At 48.2% G+C, this 24,644-nt stretch overlaps 1 protein-coding gene and 1 non-coding gene across 13 annotated transcripts in view; both read left to right on the top strand.

Annotated features, from left to right (window-relative positions):
* PPFIBP1 (PPFIB scaffold protein 1) overlaps positions 1-24,644 on the top strand; it is a 178,000-nt gene that overhangs the window by 54,099 nt on the left and 99,257 nt on the right. For 8 of the 12 annotated variants that reach the window (XM_051850901.3, XM_008259471.5, XM_008259470.5 and 5 more), the window contains exon 2: positions 9,614-9,707. The exons of the other annotated variants lie outside the window; for them this stretch is intronic. The gene's annotated coding sequence lies outside the window, so the exon portion shown is untranslated. The remainder of the gene's footprint in view (positions 1-9,613; positions 9,708-24,644) is intronic. 12 annotated transcript variants of the gene reach the window in all.
* LOC127486691 (small nucleolar RNA SNORA31) lies at positions 14,696-14,819 on the top strand. Its single transcript, XR_007913302.2, has one exon. It is a non-coding gene; the product is annotated as a small nucleolar RNA SNORA31 (small nucleolar RNA).

Consider the following 24,644-nt stretch of genomic DNA (forward strand, 5'->3'; position numbering starts at 1 on the left):
TTATCCTCAAAAAAATTACATCCACCAGTTTGGCCCATGCTGCGATGAGAAGGGGAGGGAATGGGAGAAAAGGAGGGGCGATTGTGTGCATAAAGAATTTCCTGGTGGGTTGACAGGGATCAGAAAAGCTTGGGTGTCAGCCTTGGTTTGTATGGGTTTAGAACGTTACCTTTTCCTGTGTTAAAATCTTTCCTGCAGAGGTGAGCTGCACCTTGTCCCTAGTGTTTTGACTTTGCCCTTACTGATGGTTGGGGCAAATGGATAGGAAAGCAGCAACTGTTTTCTACTAAGTCCTTTTTTTTTAAGCATTGCATTGTGTTCTCTCTTGAAGACTTAACAAAAGTTTATAGCTCATTGCGTCTTTCCAGCTTTCATGGTAGCAAAAAAAATCAAAGGATCAGGTATTTTAACTGTTATTTTCTTAAAATGATGTATCATTTTTCAGTCTAAATAAATCTATAAAACTCGAGAGATTTATGCAAGCAGAAAGAGTTTTAACAGCAGGTGGCTAGGTAGGACCACTATCTTGTGTACTTCTACTTTATGAAATGCTACGTTAAAATTATTTTATTTATTTGAAAGGCAGAAAGAGAGAGAGAGAGAGAGAGAGAGAGAATGAAATAGAGTTCACATCTGCTGGCTCATTTCCCAAATGACCGCAACACCTGGAACTGGGCCAGGCTGGAGCTGGGAGCCTGGGACACCACCCAGGTCTCCATGTGTGTGGCAGGAGCTCAGGTACTTGAGCCATCGCCTGCTGCCTTCCCAGGGTGCACAGTAGCAGGAAGCTACAACGAGGAGCCGAACCCAACTCAATTTAGGCGCTCAGATACGGGATGCAGGTGTCCCAAGATGCCGAATGCCTGCCTTGCTACTGTTTTGAATGCCTTACTCTAAACCTTTATATGTATACTCTTCCTTATGTTACTAGCTTAATTCCTAGGAAACGAGTTGGAAAATCCACCAATCCATTTGCTGAATACACATGATACAGAGATCATGGTTCATGGCTGACAGCGAAAACATATCCACCCCCGGGGGCCAGTGCCAGAGGGAGAGGCCTTACTCCTGCTGGGTCAGCACTGAGACAGCTCCTAGTGGGCTGGCTCCTTTTCCAGATGATGACCTCGCCGTGATGACCTCACTGTGGGGACGTTGCTTCCTGGAGTTCTGCTGGCATGATAGAGCGCTGTATACCAGTGGGCTGAAGTCATTGTTTTTTGTTCCGACAATCACTGTACAAATTTCACATGAGTTGAGAATGCTTGCGGGAGAAGGGTGGTTTGACTTCATAGTTGTGGGGTGATATTGGCAGTAACAGAATAGTTAACGATTTGGTGAAAGTGCTTGATTCGGCAAGATTTCTTGAGTTCGGGTGCAGGAGTTTTGGGTGTAGTGCAGACGTTTCTTGTACATTCCTCATAGGGATGGAACACGTGCCATAATAACTGAACATTACTGTAAAGTGTGTGCCCCAAACTTGACAGAAACCCACTGCTGAGCTCTGTTGTTCTGTAAGTCTTATGTTATAGTCCAGAATATTTTCATGGAAATTCCAGTACATTATTATGTAAGTTGTGTGCTAGTCTATAATATTTCATATGCTGTTTTAGTGCAATGTTATGGAAATTCCTGCACTGTATGTTTTAAACTGTTTGCCACAAAGAAAAGTTGGTGTGCTGGGAAGCTGAACCCTCACCCTCAGGCCCCAACACTCTGTCCCATACAGCCCACAAGTGTGCATATGTTTATTTCCATATATAACTTTATGGCAGATTGTAATCATGTCAGCCAAAAATCTTCAAAGAATAGCAACTTTTGAATTCCCAGACTGTTCAGAATCTTTGAATTGGAATCTTCCTGTGGAAAATTAAAATTGATTTGCCACTATTGGCAAAGAAAGCCGGCAAGCCCTTCCCGAATGCTACAAATAAGATTGAGAAGCAGCGTGCTCATTTAAAAACACGTGGGCCTTGTTGGAAGCAGTATGTCAATAGACACTGCACACACTCACGTTCCGGAACCTCGAGGGAGAGTGACCCTCTGGTGACTTTGAACTGGGCAAAGGAAGTGGGTTCACTGAGGACTTGGGGACATTCGCTGGTAAAGTTACTCATTCAGCTTGTATGTCCAGCATGGAAAACAGGATGTGTGGAGGAAAGATCCAAAAAGCCTTTGTCCATTCTTAGTCTGCAAATAGCACAACATGCCTGTGGCCTATTCCTCTCTCCCGCGTCCACTTATTTTCTGGCCTAGGGCCGTCACCCTCTTATGCCACTCACTTGGGCTTTACTTCCAGCATTAGCACTGGCCATTGGCCTTTTTTGGACTGACCCACGAAGAAGTAAGTTTTCAGTTTGCTCGTAAGAATTACTACTGGATAGGAAGAAAAATGCTGTGTTGGAATCCAAGTGTTGGTGGGTGGACCCCAAGTAGCTGGCCACACAGCAGCTCAAGCTCATGACTTGTTTCTCAGAGGTGGGGCTTTCATGCAGTGGTCAGGATACCAAGGGTTGCCCGTATCCCATATTGGAGTCCCAGCAGTCAAATACCAGCTCCACTCCCAGCTCCAGCTTCCTGCCAGCGCACGCTCTAAGAGGTAGCAAGTGATGGCTCAGGTACTTGGGTCTCTGCCACCCATGTAGGGGACCTGGATCGAATTCTTGCTCCCAACTTTGGGCTGACCCAGCCTCAGCTGTTAGGGACGTTTGGGGAGTAAACCAATGCAGTAGGTGGGATCGCCCTTTCTCTGTCTCTATCTCTCTGCCTTTCAAATAAATAAAAATGTACAGATTTGCTTCTCAGCTAAACATAGTACTTAACAGGGATCCTAAATCTAAGAAGTTTTAAAAAGATTTGTTTATTTTATTTATTTGAAAGGCAGATTGACAGAGAGAGAGAGAGAGATCTTGTATTTGCTGGTTCACTCCCCAAATGGCCGCAGTAACTGGACTGGGCTATGGTGAAGCCAGGAGCCAGGAACTCCCACTTGGGGTGGTAGGAACTCAAGTACTAAGCTGTCATAGGCTGCTTTCCAGGTGCATTAGCAGGGAGCTGGGTGGGAAGCTGAGTAGCCAAGACTCAAACCAGCACTCCAGTATGGGACGTGAGCTTCTCAAGTGGCAACTTAACCTGCCGCACCACAACACGCCCCTCTCCTCTCAGTCTAAAACTTGAAAATGCCAAAGGTCTATTTGGAAGAGTATTATATGACAGCAAAATCTTACTGTGAAAGTGGAAGATACTGTTGGGATATTTAAGCAGTAAAAATTAATGAATGGATGAATGGGCGGTGGAAATAGTAAATCCTCTTGGCCATGAGAATGACCACATAGGGACATATGTGAAAAGGACACAGAGAAAAGGAGAAGCAGAGAGAGAGAGAGCGAGCACACGAGAGAGAGATCTTCCATCCGTTGGTTCACTCCCCAACTGGCCGCAACGGCCGGAGCTGCGCCGATCTGAAGCCAGGAGCCAGGAGCCTCCTCCAGGTCTCCCACGTGGGTGCAGGGGCCCAAGCACTTCGGCCATCTTCTACTGCTTTCCCAGGCCATAGCAGAGAGCTGGATCGGGACGCCGGCACTGCAGGCGGCAGCTTTACCTGCTACGCCACATTGCTGGTCCCTCCAGTTGCTCTTAACTCCAGTTCCTGCAAACCGTATTCCACTCCAAGGGAGTCAGGGTTTTGGGCCCAGGTCTGTCTGGCTCTGAAGTCTGTGACCCAAACCTTCATCCTATATGACCCTCCCATGAACTCTAGAAACTGAAGCGCTCAGTCGGGTTCCAGTTCAGCGATGGACTCTTCCTAACGTCTTTCTAGATTTGCTAGTGGAAGTTCTGTAGCAATTGAAACTTTTGTATATAACTTGAGTTTTCAACCTTTTGTGGACCTGTTTCCTCTGCTGGATTATAAGGGATGATCCTTTGGGCAAAAAATGCAAATTACACCCCACACTATGTAGCACAGAGATTTGGCCTGTACACTCCGTGTGATGTTGGCAGAAGAGCAAATGGGATCTTTTGCAGAGGGTACAACATGAATGTGGCCTCAGAGGTAGGAGTAGGAGTGGTCTGGTCTTCAGAAAGTTCATGAAAATGCTTATTAAAAAAAAAAAAAAAACTGGGGTCGGCATTGTCGCTTAGTGGGTAAAGCTGCCACCTGCAGTGCCAGCATCCCCTGTGGGTGCTGGTTCGAGTCCTGGGTGTTCCACTTCTGATCGAGTTCTCTGCTATGGCCTGGGAAAGCAGTAGAAGATGGTCCAAGTGCTTTGGCCCTTGCACCTGCATGGGAGACCCAGAAGAAGCTCCTGGCTCCTGGCTTCAGATCAGCGCAGCTCTGGCCATTGCAGCCATCGGGGGAGTGAACCAGCAAAAGGAAAATCTTTCTCTCTCTCTATATCTCTCCTTCTCTGTGTAACTCTGACTTTCAAATAAATAAATAAATCTTTAAAAAAAATCATGCATGGCTTTCAATATTTTCTTTTGCACCAAAAGAGACTTAGCATTGAATTCCATTTTTCACAAATGGCAATTCAAGACTAGCCTCACTAAAAAGATACGTCAGGGGTGGGAGTTTGGCATAGCAGTTGAGACACGCTTGGCACGCTAGGTCCTGTGTTGGAGTGCCTGGGTTCAAGTCCTGGCTCCACAGCTGGTTCCAGCTTCTTTCTGAAACACAGTCTGGGAGGCAGCACGTGATGGCCCAAGTAGTCGGGTTCCTGCTACCCACATGGGAGACCCCAATGGAGTTCCTGACTCTCAACTTCAGCCTGGCCACGTCTCAACTGTTGCAAACATTTGGGGAATGCATCAGTGGTTGGAAGAACTTTCTCAGCCTGTCTTTGTCTCTTTGCCTTTCAAATAAATAAAATAAATGAATTGTAGAGAGAGAGGTGACTCAGAGCGTCTCTGGCTGCACATGAACTGGTGATAGGTATTTTAATAGTGTATTCTCTCCCTGTCCATCTGGAGCTGCATCAACCTGTTTTTCAGTACAGAAGGGCACTGGGTGACATGTAGATGACACATTTCCTCCAGAGAGTCCAGGGAACTTCAGGAAGTGTGGGGTGATTCAGCAAAGGGATTTTTTTCCTGGACATGTGATAATAGTTGTGTCTGGGTTGAGTCCTTCTTGCCGGGCCAATCTTTCCATAATTCCTGTTGATGTTTATTTAGCTTTTTTCCCAGATGGAAACTCAGTGGAGGATAAGACTAGATGGGAATAAATCTGGATGATGTCGGGTCTCTCTTCTTCATGCTGGAGGCCTGACGTGCTTATAGAGGCCTTACTTAGCAAGGAAAGGTGGACGTTGCCAGCGAGTTGGGATCTTTGATTGCTTATGATCAGAATAAAGGTGAGGATGGGCTTGTACTTCCCAGTGTTCGCAGGTCAGCTTTCATCTGAGACTGGACCTCAGTGTCTACGAAGTCCATTCTGTATTCCTGTTTAGAGGACCCTTGCCCTAAGCTGTGCAGAAGTGTGCTCCACTCTGCTTACCTAACCAACCTTTGAGACTTAGGTAGAGTTTGTGTGATACCAGCCGTGGAGCCGGGTGGCCTCGTCTCTGGCCCTGGCTCTCCTACTCCGTAACCCCAGGCAGGTGACATGACTCCTCTGCCTGACCTTCCTCATTTGTGCAGTGGGGACATTTTCCTTTGCACGTGGGGTCTCATTCAGTGTTAAACTCATTTCATTATTGATCGTCTAGAAGAAAGGCCTTTAAGTTAGTGTCAGGCGTCAACGTTCCCAGTGAATATTGGCGATTAGTGTATTGTAAGTGAGATTAGGGGCTGGTGTTTGGTCTAGCAGTTAAGAGGAAGAGGAGGCTGCCCATGTCTCATGTCCGAGTGCCTGGGTGCAAGTTCTGGCTGTAGCTCTTGACTCTGGATTTCTGCTAATCCAGACCCTGGGGAGCAGTGGTGGGGTTCAGCTGATTGGGTTCCTGCCACCCATGTGGGAGACCTGCACTGAGCTAATGGCTCCCTGGCTTTGGCCTCACCTGTGTGGACATTTGGGGAGTTGAACTAGCAGATGGGAGATTTCGGGCTCTCTGCCTCTCAAATATATAAACAAAAAATAAAAATAAATAAATACATGAAAAAATTAAAGCAGCTAAAGGTTAAGTGACTTAGGTTGTTATCCAGGAGTATGATTAAAACAGGGTGAGTGAGCAGTTTTTATTTCAAGACTTGGTCCTCCTTTCAAGCAGAGGTCAGCAAATGTATTCTGAAAGGGTCAGGTAGTACACATTTTGTCCTTGGTTGACCCTGGGTCTCTGGCTGCTGCTGCCCAGGTCTGTCACAGTGTCCACAGTGTATGAGTGGATGGGCGTGGCTGCATTTTATTTACAAGATAAATGCAGCCTTAAGGAGTCGGCTTCAGACACTGAGATGATCTACAAGAGGCTTGATTTTCATGTCGTTGAAAGCATGAAGTGCGCATTCTTAGACACAGTCCCATCACTTCCTAATGATTTTGTTTAACATGGTTCTCTCTGTGTAGATGGTCATCCTTTAGACTAGCAAGGGGATTTGGAAAATGAGCAATAGTAATAAATGTGTTTTCTGTCTCAAAGGAATCTGTCGAAGTCACTTGGAGGGTTTTATTGGAATTTGAAACCCAGAGTGAGCAAGATGCTATAAGGGTTTATTTTGTTAAACGGACACAAATATCCACTGTGTTTTTTCTTCTTCTGCCATCTCGGGATGGCAAAGGTTTCTGAGTCAGATTCAGAGCTGCCCGTGACTGTGCGGGGATAACACTGCAGGCTTTTCTTCTAGAAATGCTGTCTGCCCAGGTTTGGAGTTCGTACGGCTGCCTTTGCAGGTTAATAAGGCGTTCTTGTTTTCACCCGGCACTTGCCAGGCAGCCTGTCTGTGAGCGGTTGTTGGTCTGTAGTTAGAGCTGAGCGTTCTTCCTGAGGAAGTGAGTAAAGCCCCTTGCATTCGACCAGAACTGGGTAACAAAGAACATCTTTGACTCATTTAAAGGAGACCTCCGACGAACACAGAAAAAATAGAATGGGTCATGTTTGTAAATGTGCATGTGTTCAGTCCTGGTTGGACACGGAATCAGGAGTCCTGTGCTGGGAGTGGTGGTGGTTGGGGGGATAGGATGGAGTCAGTGCTTCAAGTTCATGCAGATTGTCCTGGAGCAAGTTCAGGCAGCATGTGCTTTGTCCTAGTGCTCCTTCTTTAGTTAGCTTTGGCTTGGAACATGCTGTTTTGCATTAAGTGTTCTAGATCATTAATACAGTTTTTCTTCTTTTAAAACCCTTGCACCAAGTTTCTCCTTTCTCTCTGCTGTCCAAGAGCTCAGATGTGCGTCCGGCAGCCAGGCGGATGGGGATGGACTGGGGCAGGGTCTGGGAATGGGCTTGCTTACACCCGCGGCGTCTTGCTCTCACTTCCTGCTGGAGCTCCCTAGTCCATCCTGGTCTGTTGTCTGCTACTACAACACAGTACCTGAGGCAGGTGAAGTTATAAGGAAAGGAAGCTGATTTTGACTCATGGTCTCAGTGATCCAAGAGCATGGTGCCCACCTGGGCTTGCAGTGATGGCCTCGTGGTGGACGGCACCCCATGGCGGGCATGGGTGTGAAAGAGAACGAGAGTAGTCCTGTGGTGGGAGAGGAAACCAGGGAGGGCAGCGGGCTTGTTCTTGTAGAACAGTCAGCTCTCATGGAAGCTCCTGTGAGACCTAACCCGGGCCACGGGACCAGCATTAATCCCTTCCAGAAGGTGGTCAGGGCCCAGTCACCTGTTCACCTCTTAAAGGCTCAGCCGTCTTGCAGTAGCAGGGCATTGGTAGAAGAAGCTTCAGTGTGAGTTGTGGCAAAGCATTTCCAAACCACAGCGCCACCTCTGGAGCCTCTGCAGGCTCCCCCACCCGCAGCCCACCCCTCGGTGCTTGTTCACCCTCGGGGAGCTGTAGGTGTCCTTTGTTCGATCCGCTGTTCCAGGGCAGGGATGAAGGTGCTGAGTGAGGAAGGAAGAGAAGGCCCAGGCTCTGCCTCCTGGCTGGGCTGACCTGTGCTCTGGGCCCTGAAACTGGACATCACGTTTTCCCTGAAGACTCTGTTAGAGATGGTGGTTAGATTTTGGTGTGTTGTCAGCTCATGGAGATTTTTTTGCACCCGCTTTTGAGGAACTTATGATTTGGTTGCATTGACTGTTCCAACCCTAGTCTTAGCAGCAGAGGGTACTGCTTCCCTAACTAAATCTTGCATTGAAACACTTAAGAGATCAAAGTGAAACAGCTCTGGCCAGGGAGATACAGACCCTCGTTCCTGCCTCGGTTCTCAGAGGCCACTGTAGGGTTAGGTTCCTAGCAGCCGCTCGGTGACCTCACTGTTCACTTTGGACATCCCCCTAGTGCCTCGGTGTACATCATTAACAGCTCAGAACATGTCGGATTGTGGCCAGAGGGTGGTACCCTGGCGGTATGTGAAGTTGGCTGCAGGAGAGGCACCATGGACCAGTGCTTTCCTGGTGTGACTTGAGGGCGTGTTGGGAAATTCCTCCCGGACTGCCTGCACCCGCCAGTTATGCCTGGGACTCTGCTGTCAGTCATGCATTTTATTGCAGTGTTGAATACCTGTAGGAAGGAAGGCTACCCAGTGGGTTATTATCACCTTGGAGCTGATCCTGTGGCTTCTCTCCTGGATTCCACATCCCTGGATCCCCAGAAGGGCACCTGGAAGAGGGAGACAGCTGCTCTCTCTGTCATAATTTTGTTAGGCACTGGCCTTGAGTGTGTGTGCATTTGAAGGACATGTGTAGCAGTGTCTTTTTGTTTATATGTTGGGGACGCCTTGCTTTCTCATTGGCTTGGAGGTGGTTTTGAGATACTTGAAGAGTGAGCACTTCAAAAGGCCCTTTGCCCGTTTTCAGCTCTTCCCTTACTACCCAAATGGATTTTATTATTGTAGCATGGCGGAGCAGGGTGCCCATATATGTTAGTGGGAATTTCTTCTGAAGTGTGAGTTATTTAAAGAAACCCAAGTCTGAAAAACAGTGCGTGTGTTTTTACATGCTGTTTCTACATACACGTTGTCTATATAGTGTTCCTGCTGGACAGAAAAATAATAAATTAGTTGCAGGCATTTCCTTTTTTTTTTTTTTGACCTCAATTAACATTGTCAAATCATAGTTCATTCGTTGACTCAGTAAATGGTCACAGAGTGCCTGCCATGTGCCAGGTGCTTTGTGCTGAGAAGACTGATGGTGGTGCTTCTGGCAGAAAATCAGACTCTAAGTACTGGTTGAGGTTGTCTAGTTACTGAGGAAGGAAAGAAGAGATGGAAGAAGGACGGGAGAAGTGGGAGGCGGGGCAGGTGGCAGGAAGTCTTGCCCGACCTCTCAGAAGGCCTCTTGCCTGCACATTTCAACCCTTCTTACCCCAGAATAAAGTTTTCTTTTAATTACATTGCCACAGATTTATTTGAAGTCCCCTAGTACATATTTGCTTCTTTTTAATTATACCTCTTACCTCATTTGCTATTCTTTGCTTCTATAATAATTGGCCATGGAGAACCTTGTTTTCTCCCCCTGGTGTGCCGTAATTTGAAATTATTTTTAATCTGTCATTTCATTGTCTTTTTTTTTTTTTTCAGTGTAAACAAGCTTGTACGGATCACTTTGCTAAGTCCATTCAACGTTGGAAGAGCTGGAAAAAAAATCAATATTTAATTTGCGGCTTTTAAAAATGTAAGTAGTCTGACCCTTTGCCACTGTCCTCTTCTGACGTCGTGGAGGCTTGTGTGTAGTGAGCTTTCCTGGCTGCTCAGCGTGTGCACATTTTCCCCAGTCCTAAAGCTACCTGAAGAGAGTCAGTCTATCTACTGAGTCCTTGAGCATCTGGGACCTGTCTGACCTTAGCTACTTTTGAACTCTCGGAGTGACGTGACTCAACTCGCGGAGTGATGTGACTCAGGCCTTGGGCACGTCGTGGCAGCCGGTGAGCGCGTCTTCCTGTGGCACTGAGAAAGAACATGCCTCCTGGAAGCTCCGGCTGACCCACGAGCGACCCAGGAGGCTTGGAGAAGGCAGGTGGCAGCTTCCCCATTCCTCTTGCTCAGTCATGTCTGTGCTGCCTTGAGCTTCTGACAAGCAAGTGATGGATGAGATTCAGTGGTCACCATGCACTCGTGTCCGAAACGCTTGTCACATTGCCCTGCCGCTATTACCTTGGCTTCATGGCAGCCTTGCAAAGTGGGAGGCAAGATTTTGGTGAGCCAGACCAGGATACTGAGGGTCAGAGAGAGGAAAGGCTTGGGCCGCTGGTCACGTGGCTGTGAGTGTGAACACAGAGCTGCCTGGGTTTTGCTAGCTTGCCAAACCTCAAGTGGTGTTTAATGCTCTTCTGCCATGAGTGTCAGAAGGAGTCTGGAACTTTCTGGGTCATGTTCATAGGAACATGATCCTAACCCTGCTAAACTAGGAAGGCACTCTTGGTAGCTCCCTCCCGTGCCTGGACAGAGTGGAGGGTCTGATGTTCAGTCCTGGCCCTTCCGTGGAGTTCCTCTGTGACCTTGAGATGGTTGAGCTCCATGGGAAACAATCACTCTCAGGCCAGCCAGGCAGAATAGGCCAGCCATATTCATGGATCCCTTTATATCAGCTTGTTGTTGAAGTGCCTTAACACCGAAGAAGGTATGCACTGGCTGAGCCGATGGCTTGATGGAATCACCATCACACGGTGGGCATGCTCAGTCCCAGTGCCTGGACTCCTCCACTCCCCACGCCACCAGGAATAACTGACTCCTGACTTCTAGTATGTCCCTCATTTTGCCTCTTTGTAAAATTGGTAAGTAGGGTCACGCAGACTGTGACCCGGCTGATTTTGCTTGTTAGATTTGTGAAATTCATCCCTGATGTTGCATGTCATTTTTTTTTCTCTCCCTGCTCTATTGAGATTCCGTTGCGTGTCTGCTGTACAGTTGCTGCACGCTTAGGTGGTGTCCCGTTTGGACAAACTACTCTGAGGGTATTTTTGTACCTGTCGTCTGGTGACGGTTGGATTTGGTTTGTCCAAGCACTGCTTGGTCATTTAGATCAGCAGTGACGCTGGTTGGAGGTAGCTGAGTGATTTGTGCGCTTCTGTGTAAGGGTAGTGTGCTTGCCACTTGGGGGAAGGAGGTGCTTTAGTAGATGACCCTGGGGGGGGGCGTGGCCGGGTGGAAACCCGCTCTGGAATGGGTGTCATGGGGTGAGGGTGATTCCCTGGCAGGGAAGGGCTTTTTTTTTTTTTTTTTTTTAATAATTTTATGTATTTGAGAGAGAGAGAGAGAGATCTTGCATCCCCTGGTTCACTCCTCAATGTGCACAACTCTGGGGACTGGGCCAGGCTGAAGTCAGGAGCCCAACTTCAGTCTAGGTGTCCCTGGATTGAGCCATCAGTGTAGCCGTCACTTGCTGTCTTCCAAGGGAGCATATTATCAGCAAACTGCATGAGAGCCAGCACTTGAACCCAGGCACTCCAGGATGGGATGCAGGTGTGCCTAGCCGTGTCTTCAGTGCCGAATGCCCATTCCCAGAGGCAGGGCACAGGGAGGGATTCCAGAGGGGAAGAGAGGACGGCTGCAGAGGAGAGAAGCGTCTGGTCTGGGCTCCTGGAGGAGCCGTCAGGCAGCTCACCCGCTGCATCCGGAGCCTGGGAGGTGGCAGCCTGGGGGCAGACCCCGCTCAGAAGACCACGGGTGTTTGGGGAGACGAGTAATCAGTGGTTATTTGATGGAGCAGGCTGGAACTCGGCGCTCTCAAGAGCGTTTTCCCCAAGATTCATTCCATCTAACTTTTGAAAAACCAGTCCCTCAAGCATGAATCTTGAGACAAGCATTTACTTATTTAATCGAATTAGCAAACTAGGAAAAAATAGATTTTTCCAGACAAGTGTGAGAACTCTGCTGGGAGAGCATGCTGTGTTCCCATCACAGGTCTCAAGTTTTCCTGCCCCGGGACCTCACGGACCAGCTTCCTCGTCTGGGCAATGGGGATATTACTATGCCCGCCTGTACCATGCCCTGGTCATTTGCTGTGACAGTCTGCTATTGCTATGGGGGAGGGGGTTAGCAGCATGCTACTGGACACATGCCATTAGCGACTGACCGTCATAGCCATTGTTCTTATTATTTCTCTCATTCTTCTTACTAATATTACCTTGTACTAATCTGCTTTGTAAGAGTTGTCAGGTCGTTTTTTAAAACGATGAGGCTTAGTGGTGTGTGTGTGTGTTTGTGTGTGTGTATTTTAAGCATGATGAACACCAGCAAAAATATTTTCCTTCTGGCCTCACCTTAAACTGAAACTCGGAGGAAGGACGAAGGGAAGCGTTGGTTCACATGCCCCTGGCACGTCGCTCTGCAGGGTGAGTCAGTGGCGGCACCCTTGGTTGGCTGATCTGGTCTGTGTGGTTAGTTTAAGAAGAGACCAGGGTTGCTGAGCTTAGTGGGAAAGTGGTGTCATTTTGCACAGAGGAAAATGGTCATTTTATACATTATATTCTTAACTCTTGCCAGGCGTTTTGCAGAGAAGTGTCTTGATTTATCAAGGAGTCTGAGGACAGCCTGTGTGGGTGGGTGGCTGAACACCACGGCCAGCCATGTAGGGTGATTCCCAGCTGGCTGTGATCAGTGATCCCTTTCCACTAGCCGGTGAGTGCTGGCTAGCCCGGGGGGCTCACGGTGCACACCAGACTTGATTTTCCCCTCCCTGAGCTGTGATCTAACAAATGAGTAATGTAGTATTCTGAAAAGAAAACATTTAAAGAGTTATTTATTTATCTGAGAGGGAGAGACAAATACAGCTGCCATTTGTTGGTTCACTCCCTAAATGCCCACAGTGACCAGAGCTGGGCCAGGCTAAAGCTGGGAGCTGAGAACTCTATCTGGGTCTCCCATGTGGATGGCAGGCCCTCAGCCAACTGAGCCGTCACCTGCTGTTTCCCGGGATGCACACATTAGCTGGGAGCTGGGACGTGAACCCAGGCACTCTGATATGTGATGCAGGTACCTTAAGAAGTGGTCTTAGGGTAGGACTTGTATTCACAAAACAGTTAATGCCCATTTGGCAGATAAAAAGCCAACATGACTAGACAATCATGACTGAATTAAGACTGTGTGAGTACATATAAACTCACTTTTCGCAGCAATATTTACTTTAACTGGCACTAATACACATGCCATGTTCACCAAAGTGTGTGTATGTTCCTATCTAAGCTGTGCAAATAGACAAGATCTGCATAAAAGTATATGGCTTCGTTGGATGGTGGAAGCTGCATTTGGCCTTAGGCTTCTGTTTAAATTTCCAGTCCTCACATTACAGTCACAGTGGAGAATGTCCCAAATAAAATTTGAGAGTAATTTGTTGTCAGATATTGGAGAACATATTTATTAAAAACCAATCTTTAGGGACCAGTGTTGCAGCATAGCAGGTTAAGCCACCATCTACGATGCCATCATCCCATATGAGCTTTGGTTCAAGTCCAAGCTGCTGTTCTTCACAGCCAGCTCCCTACTAATGTGCTGGGAAGGCAGCGGAAGATGACTCAAGTACCTGGATCCCTGCCACCCATGTGGGAAACCTGGGTAGAGTTCCTGGCTCCTGGCTTCTGGCTTCTGCCTAGCTCTGTTCTGTGGGGAGCAACTGGGAGCAACTCGGACTAGACTAAGTTACTGGAATTAAGACTTATTCTATGCATCTGCTCTCCCACAATATGGCGCTGGGAGAGGAGGAAACAGCTTCTCACAGCTGCCTCCAGTTCAACCAATAAACAGCAGGACCTGCTCCTGATTGGAGGAGAGCAGCGTACTCGGCGTGTGGGTAGCAGAGTTGGGACTGGTGGAAGAGGACTATAAAGGAGGAGAGAGACAACATGCACCAGGAACATCTATCTGAAGGAACACCTGTGCAGCCCCTGAGAGAGCCGGCCGGCGGTGTGCCGCTCCCCCGCGGAAGTGGGGAAAGTGGCAGGGGGAACCGCCCTTCCACTGAGGTGGAGGGACGGTAGCCAACCCGGGAAGAACCAGCAGCAAACCCGGGGAGGGCCGAGCAGACAAAAGAACAGCGCAGGGTCCTGTGTCGTTCCTCCACGAAGAGGGGGAGCGACATAATGGTGCCGTGACTCGGATATGAAACCTAGGCAGGTTTAGTGTCGTTCCTCCACGAAGAGGGGGAGCGACATGTTCCAGCTCTTGAGGCCATTTGGAGTGTAAACCACTAGATGGAAGATATTCTTTCTCTCTTTCTCTCTCCCTTTCTGTCTCTCTCTCTCTATCTCCTCTCTCTGTGTCACTCTGTCTTTGAAATAAATAAATAAGTCTTAAAAAGTAGCATTTGGAGCAGGCACTGTGGTATACAAGGCTAATCCTCTACCTGCAGTGTCAGCATCCCATATGGATGCTGGTTTGGGTCCCAGCTGTTCCACTTCTGATCCAGGCCCCTGCTAATGTGCCCAGGAAAGCAGTGGAATATGGTTCAAGTGCTTGGGCCTTGCCATTCACATGGGAGACCAGGAGGAATCTCTTGGCTACTGGCTGGGCCAGGCCGTTTTGGCCATTTGGGGTGTGAACCAGCTGACGGAAGATCTCTCTCCCTTCCACCCTCCTCCCTACCTCCCTCCTTCTTTCTCTGTATCTCTGTCTTCCAAATAAATAAATAAATCCTTAAAAACAAAAAAAGCTAAAATGTAGCAATAACTGCAGCCACAGAGCGACCTTGAACAGTTTGCTGATGTCCTTTTGTTTTGCACTGGGATGTAAAGGAAAAAAAATCTCTGTACTTTCAGTCTTTGTGGTGGCCCAGATTGAATGGGAAATATCTGTAAAAGAAAAAGATTAGCATTTGAATGAAATGTAATTAGCAAAATAAAAATAAATACTGAGTAGTGGCTGCAGGCGTGTGGTGTAATAGTTAAGTTACCGCTTGGGTCGCCTACATTCCATATTGGGATGTGCCTGGTTCGAATCCCGGTTCCACTACTTCTTGCTAATGCACACCCTCAGAGGTAGTTGCTGATGGCTCAGTATGGCTCCTGCCACCTATGTAGGGGACCTGAATGGCGTTCCTAGCTCCTGGCTTTGGCCTGGTGCAGCCCTAGCTGTTGCAGGCAATGGGGTATTCTATGTCTCTCTGAAATGGAAAGAAAATAAATGAGTAAGTGCTCAGTAGTGCTATCCTTTAATAATTCCTTTATAGTTCTGGTCTGTGTCCTCATTCCCAGGGGTATGTTTGCAGCTGGGAGCAAGAACAGTCATATGGGAAGGAATGGAAGTGAGCTGAGATCTGGGGACTGTGTGTTTTCTCCTCCAGCGAGGACTTGGAAGTGAGAGGTCGTTTGCCTAGGAGGCCACACCCTCCCCTGTCCTTAGTGTCTGAGTCCTGGGATGACAGCGGCCCACACTGTCCAGAGGTGGGGCCCCATGTCTGGTTTCGTCTCTGCTTTGTTGTCATTAAGCCCAGGAAGCCCGTGGGTTGTCCAGGTGCTCGTGAGCTGGGTGTCCCCGCTCCGCCTGGGAGTGTGGTGGTTTGCAGGCAGGTAGTTGGTAGCTACTGGGTCCTGTCCTCCTGTCCAACTGTGCTCATTACTTTCCACCCTTCTCGCTGCTGTCTTGACCTCGCTCATTATTATTAAATGCAAGTTGAAGATTTCTGTCTCCTGTCATCTGTTGTGGACCAAACACTTTAATTTAGGCAGTTTCTCCTAAAAAGTCTGAAAATGCTGCGTGGGCGTGGCTGACTCACGTGGATCCCTGTCAGGTGTGTCTGTCGGGTGCTTCCTTGGCTCGTTACAGCTTGAGACGAGATGGACATGACTGTGTTTTCATCTGTCACTCGCGACATTTTCCTGGGCGTTTATTTTCTTCTGGGGCTCTCTCCTCCTCCTAACCAATGTCCAGGCTCATCTCAGCGATCAAACCGGGCTTGGGTTGGGCCTGCCCAGCCCTTCCTTCTGGCAGCTGCTGCTTGTGTGAGTGTGGGTGGAGACTCAGGGCTGCTCCCAACTATTTGCTCAAAATGCCCGGCCAGAGCCATCACAGTCTTCATTCTCTGTCGCTTTTGCTGTCTTGTCACCTCTTAGGAAGCCAGCTGTTAGGGATTTTGATTTTCCTGCTTTGTGTATGAGACCTGAGTGCTGGAGGGTGACTGTGGTCAGAGAGAAAAGACTGGCTTATACGTTTAGCCGACAATTGAACACGCGATATGTGTGTGCCCGCACACACTGGCCCTGTCACTGGACAAGCGCGTTTTTCCCCCTATGTCAGCAGGTATTGATATATTTAATTAGGAGGACTAAGTAGCTTAGATGGCTCTTGGATATATGATTCTGACAGTTTTCTAAGAAGGAGGATGAGAGTCCAAGGGAATTTTGACTCTGCTTGGTGCATCTGTGGTTTCGTGTGATGTATTCCAGGGAAAGCTGGGTTCTCGTACCAGCATTCCAGGGAGCCAGGTTCTCCACTGCCTTGGGCGTGGGGAGTGGGGGAAGAGATTTCAGCATTTCTTAGATCCATTATTTAGCAGTAGACCAAGGCTCTGTGCATGATCATTATAGAAACCAGACTGGGTCTGCAGGGCGCCCCGTGTTCCCTGCATGGCCTGGGGCTGGCTGCCCCAGAGTTGCCAGCCCACAGTGGCTTTAGCCCAGAGGAGACTGCACTTAGGGACGTGACCGTTGACAGCCGTGGTGACAGGATCCACGACGGCTCCAGGTTCATGCTATAATGTTCTGTTTCTGTTGCAATAGTTGTGGCAGCTTTCAGATCCAAAGAGCCTTGTCAGCTTTCTGCGCCTGTCACCTTGAACGGAGATGTGACCCCTTGCCAAGCACAGTCCCCTGGGAACACAGCAGGAACTGTCTTGGGGTTTTCTTCTGTATTTCAGATTGCACCATCAGCTTGTGTCCTGTGTGTTTCATGTTTTACTTTATTCCTCTGCCTTTGCAGCGCTAATGATGTGCTTGGCTTTTAGATGCTAGGCCATTTGATACTGTGATATAAAGACATGTTGCAGCGAAAGGTCATCAGCTGTCTTTTGGGCTATTCTGGGCATTTTGTACTATTTTTATTTTGGATCTAAGTTTCCTGGCCTTTGGTTTCTGATGGGCGGTTTCTCCTGGCTTCGGCCTCGGCCTCTCGGCTTGCTTGGAAGCTGTCGAGCCGCTCAGCCCTTGGATGACTGTTTTGTTCCACAAAGAAACATCGCCTCCACCTTGGGGAATTCAGAAGACGCTGGATGAGGCTCTGTGTTCCTGCTGCTGGTTCTTTGTGCTGGGAGCTCCGGAGAGAGAAGGTTCCAGAACGCTGGCCTCTGGGAGTGCTTCCTGCTTGGGGAGGTGGACGAAATGTGACCTCCAAGGCGTTCTCAGACGCTTCGGAGGATTTGCTCTAGTAACAATCTGATTCTTTGTGAATTCCCAGAAATTCAAGAATGTGTAATTTGCTTAGAAAAATGGATGTTCGGTTCTTAGAGACCTGGGTTGGTTACTGTTCTTAAGAGGCATTTCCACCAGGCTGGACATCTTGAGGGTTTGGGAAAATTAAAACCCAGCCCCCAGGCAGGGAGGAGCAAGAGTGGCAAGAGACAGTGGCAGCCTGCAGGAAACCCCAGGGCCACTGCTCGCGGTGCCCCTGGCCTGGAGGCTCTTCTCCCACCTTTCCCTTGGTAGCCAGCAGAGCAAGCTCCTCTTTGCAAGCCTGCAAGTGATTCTAGCAGGACAGGAAGTACCAGCAGCAAGGAGCGATTTGGGGATTCCGAGTCTGTTTTAGCAAGTGGGCAGCTTCACAGATACCGAACTCTAAAGTGTATAATCCCAGTGATTGTGGCAGGATACCCTGCAGGCCAGTTCCACAGGACCTGTGGAAAGCAAAGCAAGGGTCTGGAGGAAATTTAAAAATTTGTTCTGCTAAGTTACTTACAGACAGAGAAGGGGGAGGTGGAGATCGAGATGAAGAGGTTTCCCATCTACTACTTCACTCCCAAAATGCTTGCAACTCAGCTAGTCCAAAGCCAGGAGCAGGAAGCTCAGTGTAGGGAGCCAGTTACTGAGGCTGTCACCTGCTGTCACCTGCTGTCACCCAGGGTGTGCCTTAGCAGGAAGCTGGAATCAGGAATGCAGCCGGGACTCCAGCCCAGGCACTTCAGTGGGGGATGCAGGTGTGCCGGTCAGCAGCTTAGGTCCAGTGCCAAATGCCCTTCATCCCCTCCCCAGCCCAAGTGCATTTTCTTTAAACAGCCTCATGCAAGCTGAAGACCATCACGCTGAACTTGCCTTCCCGGTGGTCATTTGTTGTTGAACAAGTGAGAGTCAGCACTGCTGCCAGGCATTGGCCCCTGGGAGAGCGGAAGCTGCCTCTTGTGGCCTTGACTCCAAAGGGGACCTCATCTAGTGACTGGGGACTGAATTCATGAATGAATGAAAGAGCAGGAGGCAGCGCCTGGTGATGCCTGCTGGAACACTGCCCGGCGTCTTAGGAGTCCGCTGTGCCTCATAGCCTTGATAATTTCCCATCTCGGTGGATGTTAAGTTAACCGGGGGAAATGGGTCCCAGAGGACAGGGCAGCGGTGCCTTGGAGCTGGTGCAGCAGGGAGGGTTTAGCAGCTGGCCTGACCGTGGAGGGGGAGTGAAGCAGCTGCTCAAGGGCCGGTCCACAGCCGGCTCCTCCTGGCCTCTCACCCTGGAAACAGCCCGCAGTGTTTTGGTTTTTGTTTGTTTGGCTAATATTCCCGCTACCAACTTCTCTGCTCCAGCCCCATCCTCACGTTGCCTAGGGCGCAGATTGGAACATCTCTTTCTGTTGCTTCAGCAGCGGCGCTATCTCGGGCTTCCCGCCGTTTCCCGCCTGTGCAGACTCCGCCTGGCTGTTGCCTCTGCTAGGGCGAGTCCCAGATCCTCCAGCTCTGGCTCAGAGCACAGCTGTGGCTGGCAGATGCCTGTCTCGCTCACAGCCTCTCTGAGGCAAGGTCTGTTGGACTCCTCTTTGCGCTCAGCCTCTGTATGTGGGTGGATGAACCTACACATTATCTGGGGGACTTAGAAATGCAAAGGCTTTAAAACAACCTTTTGAAATCAAAAGAGAAGGTAGGATATGCTTCTACTCAGATAGATAGAAAGATGTGGACATGCTTTTGTTTACTGTGTATTGTATAAAACTCAGCAAATTTTGCACTCAGAAAGCATCTAAGCTGTGCTGTGTTTCCTGTCTCTCAATGTAAATATCCAGGGACCAGCCATTCTGAAGGTTAAGGTTTTGTAAAATTTGTTTTCAAGATTTTTGTCATTTACTTGAGAGGCGGAGTTACAGAGAGAGAAGGAGATACAGAGAGAGAGAGAGGTCTTCCATTCACTGGTTCACTTCCCAAATGGCTGCAATGGCCAGAGCTAAGCCAATCCAAAGCCAGGATCCAGGAGCTTCTTCCGGGTGTTCCTCATGGATACAGGGGCCCAAGCACTTGGGCCATCCTCCACTGCTTTCCTAGGCTGTAGTAGAGAGGTGGATTAGAAGAGGAGCAGCCAGGACATGAACCAGTGCCCACAGGGAATGTCAGTGCCACAGGCAGAGGCTTAGCCTAGTACACCACAGTGCTGGCCCCTGAAGGTTAAGTTTGAAGAGAGGGAATGCCTTCAGTATGACATGTTACCTGATGAAATTGTTTCCTGCATGTTAGCTATTCATTTTACCAAGTGGTTATCATGGTGCTGCTGTGTTCAGGAAGCTGGTCCAGGGGCTTTGGGACGTACAGAGATTAGAACAGGGACTTGAGAACAGGGAGAGAAAGAAAGACATGGATGCACATTGGTCTAAGTCTGGATAAACTGTGCATTCTCTGCAGGTTGAGGGGATGTGGTGCTGGGGAGGCACAAAAGAGCGCGAGGCTAATTCTGCAGAGGGCTTTGCATTTCACCGGTTCCTTGAAGGGTTCGTTTGAAAATGGTGGGTAGCAGGGCAGGTGGACGCGTGGTTAGGGTTGCTCCAAGGAGAAGGCACAGCATAAACAAAGGCCTGGAGACTGGAAGGCTTGGGAACCAAGTACTTACATGGTTCAGGTGAGAGGAGTGAGGGTGGAGTCATGTCAGGTACATAGGACCCAGTTGCAGAGTCTTCGTGAACTTTATTCTGTGAAAAATACAAAGGGATCGCATGAGAGGCACCAGCCGTCATTGTATCAGGACTTAAACTCATGTGTGTCCATATATTTCTGTGATTTGTGCCAGGTGCTGCGACTACCTCCTCACCCCGAAACTTGGGGTTAGTAGTATTGATATTGCGGTTTATAGAAGAGAAAACAAAGCCTGGAGAGCTTAAGGAACTTCTCCAGGCAGTGTGGACCTGGGATTTGAAGCCAGGAAGTGGCATGGTGATTAAGATGCCACTCGGGATACCAGATCCGACATTACAGTGCCTGGGCTGGGGTCCCAGCCAGCTCTACTTCCGATTCCAGCTTCCTGCTAATGCACACGCTGGGAGCCAGCGGGTGATGGGTCAAGTAGTTGGATCTCTGCCCCTCACGGGGGAGATCAGGATTGATTTCCTGGTTCCTGGCTTTGGCCTGGCCTAGCCCTAGCTGTTGTGGCCATTTGGGGAGTAAATCAGGAGATGGAAGATCTGTTCCCTCTATATCTCCCTCTTTCACTGTCAAGTAAATAAGTAAGTACTAAAAAAAAAATGAAGAAAGGAATTTGTAGGAAGTATTAGTATTCTATTAGACTGTTTCTGATTCATGAGAGGCAAACAATGTACGAGTAATTATTCTGAAATATTCAGGCCTTGAAAACTTTTGACCATGGCCTTGTGGACAGACAGAGGGCCTGCTCCAGTTGGGGGGGAAAAAAAAAGGTTCTTTTATGTTCAACTGCAGCTCAATAAACTCTGAAATCTTACACATTCTGCAAGAGTGCCTCCGCACTGGTCTGTTTTCAGTGGGGCCAATTTGCATTTTTATACTCAGAATGGGAAGGGGGAATCTTTACTAACTCATGAGACTGGGAATTCCTTGCAGTGGTTAGGAATCCAAAGCCTGGTGCTAAGATGAACGCATGGATCCAGATGAACGCAGTGCCCAGTTTCTATCACTTGAGGGGTCAAATTACTCTTGAAGTTTTGTTTTGTTTGGAGTGAATGTTTCCATGTTTTAAATACAGATCCTGGATATTAGGACTGCCCAGTGCAGCATGTATAATCTGGAGTCCTTCATTACTGGAACTTTTCTGATTTTTTCCCCATGTTTACATTTTATTCTCTTCCTATAAGTTTTCCTGGGCCTTTTGAAAGTTGCAGGTACCATGGCACTTTCCCTTAAATATTTTACCCCAAATTTCTGAAGAGCCAAGGAGAGTCTCATCCATAGCCATATCTTTGTGGAAAATGGGATTAAAAAGTCAATTTATTTTGACAGAAAAACAATTTTGAAATCCATGTGCAGGAAGGCTCTTTAAAAAAATTCACAAAAATGTAGATTATAAAAAACTATCATGGATATTAATTTTCTTTCATCAAAATAACCATCTTTTTAAAAAATATTTATTTATTTATTTATTTGAGAGGTAGAGTTACAGAGAGAGAGAAAGAGAGAGAGCGAGCTGGAGAGATGGAGAGAGAAGTCCTTCATCTACTGGTTCACTCCCCAAATGGCCCCAAGGTCTGAAGCTGGGCAGATCCAAAGCCAAGAACTTCTTCTGGGTCTCCTACGTGGGTGCAGGGGACCAAGCACCTGTGCCGTCTTCCACTGCTTTCCTAGGTCAGTAGCTGTCGCTCCCCCTCTTCGCGGAGGAACGACACAAGACCCTGCGCTGTTCTTTTGTCTGCTCGGCCCTTCCCGGGTTTGCTGCTGGTTCTTCCCGGGTTGGCTGCCGATCCCTTCCACCTCCGTGGAAGGGCGGCTCCCCCTGCCACTTTCCCCACTTCCGCGGGGGAGCGGCACACCGCCGGCCGTCTCTCTCGGGGGCTGCTCAGGTGTTCCTTCAGATAGATGTTCCTGGTGCATGTTGTCTCTCTCCTCCTTTATAGTCCTCTTCCACCAATCCCAACTCTGCTACCCACACGCCGAGTACGCTGCTCTCCTCCAATCAGGAGCAGGATCAGCTCCTGCAGGTTATTGGTCGAACTGGAGGCAGCTGTGTAGAAGTTGTTTCCTCCTCTCCCAGCGCCATATTGTGGGAGAGCAGATGCATAGAATAAGTCTTAATTCCAGTAACTTAGTCTAGTCCGAGTTGCTCCCCACAAGTAGCAGGGAGATGGATTGGAAATGAAGCAGCGGGGATTCAAACTGGCACCTATAAGGGATGCCAGCGCTACAGGTGGAGGCTTAACCTACTACGCCACAGCACCAGCCCCCCAAATAAACATCTTTTAATTCCATTTCCACAAACTTTTTGAAGTGTCCTTGCCTTCGTGCTACACCAAGTCAGTGTTCAGTCTTATGATCTGATGTCCAGTCCATGTTCAGATTTCTCCAGCTGCTACAAAAATGTCCTTTACCATGGTTGGTTTTGCTTTTGTATTAAATTAAGGGTTCGGCCAAAAGCAGTGAACAGTGGTGTTTGTCACGGGTCTTTATTCTCATTTATTAACTGCCCTGTGTCCCTGTCATCTTGTGAAGTCCAAGGCTGTCCTCTGGTGGAGTATCCTACACCCTGGATTCCTCTTCTTGTTGGTTTCCTCGTGAGTGAATGCACAGTCAGTGTCTCCAGCAAGTGCACTAACCGCTGTCTGCGGAAGTGTGTGATGTTGACCAGGCCAGGTTCAATCACCTGTCCAGGGTGGTGTCCACCAGACTTCTCCATCGCAATGACAATGAATCCTCCTTGTAACTATCAAGTGGGGCTGATCCTTGGAGGTCGTGTTTGTATGCTGTTCCCTGGAATTCAGTGGTTTTAGCATCGCTTTTGAACCTTTTGTGCACCAGCTATGGTGTTGGCGGTTGCAACATGGAGCTAACTGAATTTCTGAAGCCATTTCAATGAAGAAATACTCCTCCTCCATCCCTGCCCCTGCTTGAAGAAAACCTGAGCCTCAGAGAGAGATGGGAGGAGTACTGATGAAACAGAAGCTGGAGCACAGCCATCCAGACATAGATTAACCATGAAGAAGTCTGAAGAGTTTTCATTTCCGTTTTCAGTGGATATGCAGGCAGGTTCTATGGGGTAGGGGGGAGCATGCTCTTTAGAGATCTGCACTTAAAATGATAACTGTCTATGATGCTGATGAGAAAAATCTAAGTTAATTGCCATTCTGATTTTCTTCAGGACTGAAAGAATTCACTAGACATGAGATAAGGTTTCTTTCAACAGCCACAATCTGCACAGATTCATTTACCTTCCCACTTGAAAATGCCTTGGAAGTAGTTCCTTATAAAGCATATTATATTGAAATCAAATGGGTATTAGAACAAAGGAACTCCTTTGAAAGGTGGGATAAAGCGGAAATTGTCTAGGAGGGGGAATTTTTGATCTTGGCTAGTAATCATTGTGGGAATTCATCCTAAGGCTTTGTACCCACTCTGCTGTGACTGGCTCACTCAGTGAGTGTTATCTGATGAGAATCTTATTTCAAGTCTGACAGTAGAGCATTGTTCTGTTTGTTGGGATATAGGGGAGTAGATGTTCAGGGAAAGATTGACTCCAGGCAATGCAGCATAGCACCCGCCATCCATCTTGAAATTAGAGATTGTCCTGCTGGCTTTGTGAGTTCCCTCACTTGCAGTTAAGAATGAGAGGACTTGCAGGTTTGAAGCGATGAACTGTCCTTGGAAAGTAAACAGAAGTCTTTAATGTTGAAGCAAGGACCTCGCCACTTGCCAAGCATTCATTTATCATTTGCTTCTTTTTTCTTTGCATTGTTTTGTTCTTGCAGCCAGCTCAGTTGGGCCCCTGCATCCTCTTGAATCATGCATTGAGAGAGTCCAGCCTTTAAGCCTGGAAGGAAAGATGTTGCTCCTGTTCTGTTGGCATGGTGCGGTCACACCCTTTTTTCTCTATTGGGATTCTGCTGATGAGAAGGTGGCATGGTATCGGTGGTCTAGGACGCATTTACTTACGCCAGCTTCTCCCAGTGCCGTGTGTGGAGATAGCTGAGTGCCCCTCCATTTGCTTGATACATTCTCGCACTATTTTTTGGCCCCTATTATGATACAGTTTGGGTTTTAGAATATGGATAATCAAGTTAATATCTGGCTGGTTCAAGTAATTGGGCTTGAGGGACCTCAGTGCTGAGCAGCTCACTTGGAAATGATTTGAGTTTTCAGTCATCAGATGACAGATCCCAGCACTTCGTGATTATTTAGATGAATTTGTCTATGGCAATCACAATTGTATGAGAGGTTACAAAAAAGCAAATATTTTTCCATGGCCACCTCCAATTTTCTCCTAGTTCCTGGGATACAGTGGATCTCCCCCAGCCCTACCCTCTGCTAGCAAAGGGCCTGTTTTTTTCCTCCCTCTCTCCCTCCCTCCCTGCCTTCCTTCCTTTTTTTTTTTTTTAAGGATCTGTTTTACATACTTGAAAGGCCAAGTTACTGAGTACATGTGCACTGGAGTGACAGAGAGATCTTCCTTTTGCTAGTTCTCCATAACTGGCTACAACAGCCAGGGCTGGGCCAGGCCAAAGCCAGGAGCCTAGAACTCCATCCCACACGGGTGAGAGGGGCAG

The sequence above is a fragment of the Oryctolagus cuniculus genome, chromosome 9 (genome assembly GCF_051225735.1).
Source record: "Oryctolagus cuniculus isolate XC-2025 breed Fujian yellow rabbit chromosome 9, ASM5122573v1, whole genome shotgun sequence".
Lineage (NCBI taxonomy): Eukaryota > Metazoa > Chordata > Mammalia > Lagomorpha > Leporidae > Oryctolagus > Oryctolagus cuniculus.